The 6,117-nt window shown below is 37.5% G+C and overlaps 1 protein-coding gene across 1 annotated transcript in view; it reads right to left on the bottom strand.

Annotated features, from left to right (window-relative positions):
- PID1 (phosphotyrosine interaction domain containing 1) overlaps nucleotides 1–6,117 on the bottom strand; it is a 19,740-nt gene that overhangs the window by 11,522 nt on the left and 2,101 nt on the right. The window lies entirely within an intron of this gene.

The following is a 6,117-nucleotide window of genomic DNA, read 5'->3' as shown; positions in this document are numbered from 1 at the left end:
GAGCTAGCCCCGCCCCCAAAAAGAAATGACTGGTCATATCTTTTTGTCAACTTATTAATGACAGACCTTCCGCTGTTTGCTAGCAGGCAAGTCCTAATCTATAACCACGTACCATATGAGATATCTTCTGCGTTAATTTGGACTAGGCCTCTTATGATGCTGCAAGAAAGTTGCTCTGACAGCCCCAAATCTTACCATATTTTGCTTGCATCTTTTGATTGTTTCTCTGAAACCATTTGTAAAGTTTGGTACTAGATGAGATTTCTGATTTGAATGTCTAATTCTTTGTGTAATCTCACAGGGTAATCAATAGAAGACTTTCAAGCATGCAGCTATAATTTATTAGGATGACATTTGTGTGAGGGGTGGGAGAGGGAACAGAAGGGCTATTAGAGATCAGAAAGGAAAAGTTATAAAATGTATGATTGTTAAAGAAGAGTTTGTTCATGATTTTTTTTTAAAGATGCTATTTTGGTATTTAGATTATATTGACTATATTTTAAAGAGCCATGTAGCAATATTATTTAAAATCACAGTATATAAAATATGATAGAGATTATATCCTTGGCAACTATTTAAACATATGATGGAAATACCTACTATATACTTAAGAATGTATGGTCAATAGGATACGAATATACTTTGTAGAAAACCAAATGAAACTCGTAGGATATAACTTACCTGACTGGTTCTCATTTAAAAGATCTACTTATAATTAGAGAAATGCAAAGTAAAACTTCACTGAGATACCTTTTTCACCTATCAAACTGGTGAAAATTAAAAAGCATGGCACATGCCGTGTCGGCAAGGCTATGGAGAAACAGACAGTCTTGTATATTGCTGGTTGGATTGCAAATTGATACAAACTCTGTTAGGGAATTGACAATATACGACAAAACTATGCATGCCTTTTAACCCAGCAATGCCCTGCCTAGGAATTTACCCTGAAAATATAGCGCCGCCCCCCGCCATCAATACGAAAATATATAATCACAAGTTTATCCATTATAGCATTATTTGTCATTATAAAATATATATAAAATATGCAATCGAAATGTTCATACAAAAGAAAGCAGTTGAATAAATTATATCTATCTGATGTACTATTACAGATGTGCTTACATTATTCTTTTACAGCGTCTACAAGGAAAAGAAGCAAAGTGAAAAAGCTCATCTATTTGACGTAAGCACAATGAGGAAGTAAAAACATATTTTTGTCTGCTCATTTGTGAAAAAAGAAACACAAGAAGGAAAACCAGATATCGGTTACCAACAGAGGGTGATTAGAAATAGGGATAAAATGATGGGGGTGTGGGAATTGGGTAGAAGAGATGGAGAAGCAATGCTTCTCCAAGTATATCTTTTTGTATAGTTATGACTTAGAACTATATCGATAAACAATAACGCAATCCAGAGGGATGGGAGGAAAAATTCACGATGGAACAAAAATAAAAATGAGCAAATCTAACCGATTGTATAACTACTGTAAAGGGAGAGAAAACAGACCCAGGTGACCTTTTAACACAGTATGTTGACTACATGCCCTCAGGTTAAAGACAGAATTCCAAACCAAGACTGAGATTTAGTTAGTAAGCTTGTTTTCCAAAATGGTATTGATTTGTAATTCTGAATGTACTTTATATGTGCTAAAGGATTCAACGCTAAAAAACTCTATTGTAAATATTGAGGACCAGGTTTCCCGCTGTTGGAGAAGGAAGTTATAAATATGAAAAAGAAGGCTAAGAAAGAACCATTAGACTGGAATTGTAGTAATCGAAACAAATTATGTTTTTCAATATATACAGAAAGGTCAAAATTAACACCAATATAGAGGTGTGTTTGTGTATACATGCATTCATACACCCACGTACCTATATTTCCTAGCAGTGCCCACTAAGGGACTCTGTAAGCAGTGACATATCAATGTGATGACCATATGTAAAGCCCAAATCTTGGTTTCTAAATATCATTCTCCACGGAAAGGAACCAGCCCCCATTGGAGAAATAGTTGATTCTGGGGCTGGCACATGAAAAGTACGTGATGCTCCTGTGACAGAAAGTAAGAAAGTGTTCAAAGAATGACAGAATCTTGTCCAAAGAGGCTCCCAATGGCCAAATTGGGGACAATTTGACCATCAAAATAAATAATGTTAATCATGATTACAACCTACAAAATAAGAAAGAATCCACGAGTTAATGTTGATATAAACAGGTAAATAAATTAATTAATGGAAGGAAAAGAAAAGTTCTTACGATAGAATGCAAACCAATAAGGGAGGAAAGATGAAGAGATCGGAAAATCACCATTTGCCAAGCAGCTACCATAGTAATAGACGTTTTAGGCAAGAAGAAGCATCCATGAATGCTAAAACTAGGGACTAAATGTCTGATGAAAAATTGGATTGTATATAGCTTCAAAGTATCTTCCTGCGAGACAGCTATTAATTACAAGAGGAGAGTAATAAATCTTCAGTGGAGAAACCTGACAGACCCTGTCACAACCAAACGAGGAAATGGTGTCCTCTGTGAAGGACACAGCATCTCTTCGGTGACCTCCCCTGCCAATCACCTGAACCTCATCATGGAGATACGGTACAAACCCAAATGAAGGGGCGTTGCTTAAACTTCAAAAATATAAAGATCAGAGAGACAGAGAAAGAACGAGGATCTACTCTAGATTAAAGGACGCTCAAGAAACTAGTCCTGGAATCCTTGACTGGATCCTGACCATCGTTTACTTTTCTTTTGATATAAAGTACTTTAGTTCATAATTATCAAAATATGAATAAGGTCTATAGATTGGATAACAGTATTTTATAAGTGTTAATTTTCTGATTATGATAATTATAACAAGAATATTCTAGTTTGTAAGAACTACACTCCAAAATATAGGGGCATAAGGTCGTATCATGACAGAGAGAAAGAAAGGGAGAGAGAGAATATAAATAATCGACTGAATAAATACCTGGGAAATATGGGTGAAAGGCACACATGGAAATATTTTATAATAAATTTTCAACATTTTTCTGTCTGAAATTATTTCACACCAAAAACTTAAAAAAAAAAAAAAAATCAATGAATACATTTACCGCTGGCTCAGTGCTAATTTAAGTGGAAAATAAAAACATTTTCATGAGCATATGTAGTTGACTAAACAATATTTGTACCCTGAAGAGTAAATTTAGTTTTTAGATACATCCATCCAGCCTAGAACTTGTTTGTGGTCAAGGTTTGCCCTCTCAAGCTATTTTAGTGATACAAGACAAATGCTAGTCACACTGTCCTAGTGCACCTATATCCAAGAATTTAAGAGGATATATGACAGGTTAAATTATCTTCCATAAGCAAGCAGCAGCTCTTATGAAATACCACCACTGGCATTCAAATCTGTAATCATTCCACAGCTTTAAATGTCATATTTAACTTCTATTTCTAAATAGAAACCAGCACATGATATGAAAGCAATTTGTAAGGACTAGCCCATCACGTTTTTACATGCTTAGTTAAAAATCATCTTGGAATCACAGCCTTCTTGATATCTAACTACTAAGTTTAACCCAAGGAAATATCGTGACTATTGGATAATATTGTTACTATTTGTCTCCAGATTAGAATTATTACTTTAAAAAAAAAATTCTACAGGACTCTCTTCCTAGATTTAAGAAAGGAGAGTGATTTCAAATAGAAATACAGAAGCAGGTACTTAAAATCTAGAGGTGTACATACTTTGAAGGATGTCTGAGTAAAGTCACTGCTGATAAGTATTCTTAGGACATGTCAAAAGAAAGAAACTTCTTTCTCTTTGAATGCTGGGAAAATAAGAATAAGAAATAAAGCAGACTCACAGGGTTTTGTTGAGATGAATGGCACTTGAGCGAGCACATTTATTTTTAGTAAGAGTACGCTTGCATCAGAGCAAAGGTTTCAAATGTTGCTGGATTAAGGAAAAGCAAGAAGCTCTTCCATTATTTTTCAAGAAGCACCTGCTGAGCAGTAGCTCAGCCATGGCTGAGTGTAGCTAGCAGTGAAAAGCGTACAATCACGGTCCAGTAGACAGATTCAGAATTGCTTTTCTGTGATTTGCTCAGCAGAAGGATAGCCATAGAGGCCATCAGCCCGGGTAAGCAGAAAACGCAGCCCAGCAACTAATGTAAAGTCTTGTGAATAGTACCAGAAGGCCAACAAGGAAGAAGGAAAATGCCCAGGCCATATCCTCTGAAGCCCTTTGAAAGGAGACTGTCTGACTCTCTAGAGCCCAGAGACCTCAAACTCCTATAGCAAAGATATAGAAACCATGGCTCACACAGTCAGGCCAGAAAAACAGAACCCATTTTTTTAAAACAATTTTTTTCCATTGTTTTGGGAAATATCACCTTATAAAGGTGAAAAACTTCTCTTTAAATTAACTGGACCTTATATATGAGTCATAGAAGAGTGATTTTTTCGATGAGGCCATCTCGCTACTCTTCCAACAGGCTTCTGGTGTACCTCTATATTCTCCCTGTCTCTCCATCACCAGCCTCACAGGGAGGCTGAGTCGCTTAATGTGATAAGATCTCAAAGGAATTAAAGGACAGTCTATGGACCTGCAGGAGTTCAAGGTTCTGTCATCGGCAGAGCTGGTGCTGGTTCAGCTAGAACTACACAGCAGATGTCTCAAGTCCAAGCTCTACCTCCCTGGCACTCTCCTTTGTGGATCAGCCTTTCCTAGTCATCTCCTATCCCCTTCTCTGTCATTTACAGTCTCGGTGTCTCATGTCAAGAGCAGTAAACCCCCCGCACCGTCACTTAACATGCCTTGAACTTGTGCAATCACAGAATTGGCAGATAAGCTTCTTCTGTGACAGGAAGTCCTCCACTGCCTGCCTCAAGTGTCCACAAGCTAAATCAAACTTGATGTTGTCCGTCTCTGTCTAATTGCTCTTCTCTGCTCAGTGGCAATTTAATCCAATTTAATTTTTGGCTAAAAGCAAAAACAGCCCTTGGAGCTTCTGAGTCCATCCAAGAACCCGCCCACCCCGCCAGGGTCCACACTGCGGCAAGGCGGTATTTCCTTAACAAATAGTCAGTGAAAAAATAAGCAAGCTGGGAGGGTTGCTGCATTTTCCCAACAGTCAAACCTTACTTAATATACAGATATATACACTTCACCAACTGCCTATACAAAGTTGTTTTTGTGTGTGTGTGACTGCTAAAAACAAAACTTCAGCACAGCTAAATTAAAAATGTGTGTGGTTTGGGTGTGCACACACATGCACACATGTATGAGAGAGAGAGAAGGAGGGAGGGAGAGAAGAAGAGAGGGAGGGGGAGGGGAGAGAGAGAGAGAGAGAGAGGAAATACACGTTGTTGCACAAAGAAACATATCCCAGTTTTTCTTTTGGCAGAAGTATAAAGTAGGAAAATTAATAAACCTAGCTAAATCTTATGGAAAAAACATCTTAATTTCTTCTCCTTGATTTTCGTTCAGAAAAATATGAAATAAAAACATACTTAAGCCCTAAGTAATGAAAAATTATTTCTAAACTAATTAAACTCACCACTACCCTCCATTATCCTCCAAAAGCAGATGACAGGTGAGATCTTTTATTCTTTCAATGCTGGGAAAACATAGAAGGCAGCAGGAAAAGAGGAAGACCAGTTATGAGATGGACTGACTCCATAAAAGAAGCCATAGTCAGGAGTCTGCAGGAGCTGAGCAAGGCCTTTGAGGACAGGACATTGTGGACATCACTCATTCATAGGGTCACCAGGCGTAAGAGTCAAATCAATGGCACATAAACACACACGGCTAGAACCCTAGATTCAAAGAAAGACTCAAAACAGAGTCACCTCCCAAAATATTTGATTTTTCTGTTCCATTTTGCTGGGGACCAAAAAATTACAATTTGATGATACTGTCTTGCTTTCAAAATGTAGAAGAAATCCCACCAACTTAAGCCGTCTGACCTACAGTCCGATGTCTACTCCTTCTTCACTTCCCATGAAACTTATATCTTCCAATCTTCGTTAGTCTGTGGTTGTAACACACACACACACACACACACACACACACACACACACACACACACACACACACAGAGCATATATTCACCATGCTGAATGCAGAAAGATCTC

Source organism: Pteropus alecto, unplaced genomic scaffold, assembly GCF_000325575.1.
Source record: "Pteropus alecto unplaced genomic scaffold, ASM32557v1 scaffold110, whole genome shotgun sequence".
NCBI lineage: Eukaryota > Metazoa > Chordata > Mammalia > Chiroptera > Pteropodidae > Pteropus > Pteropus alecto.
This window is presented reverse-complemented; position numbering and strand designations above follow the sequence as displayed.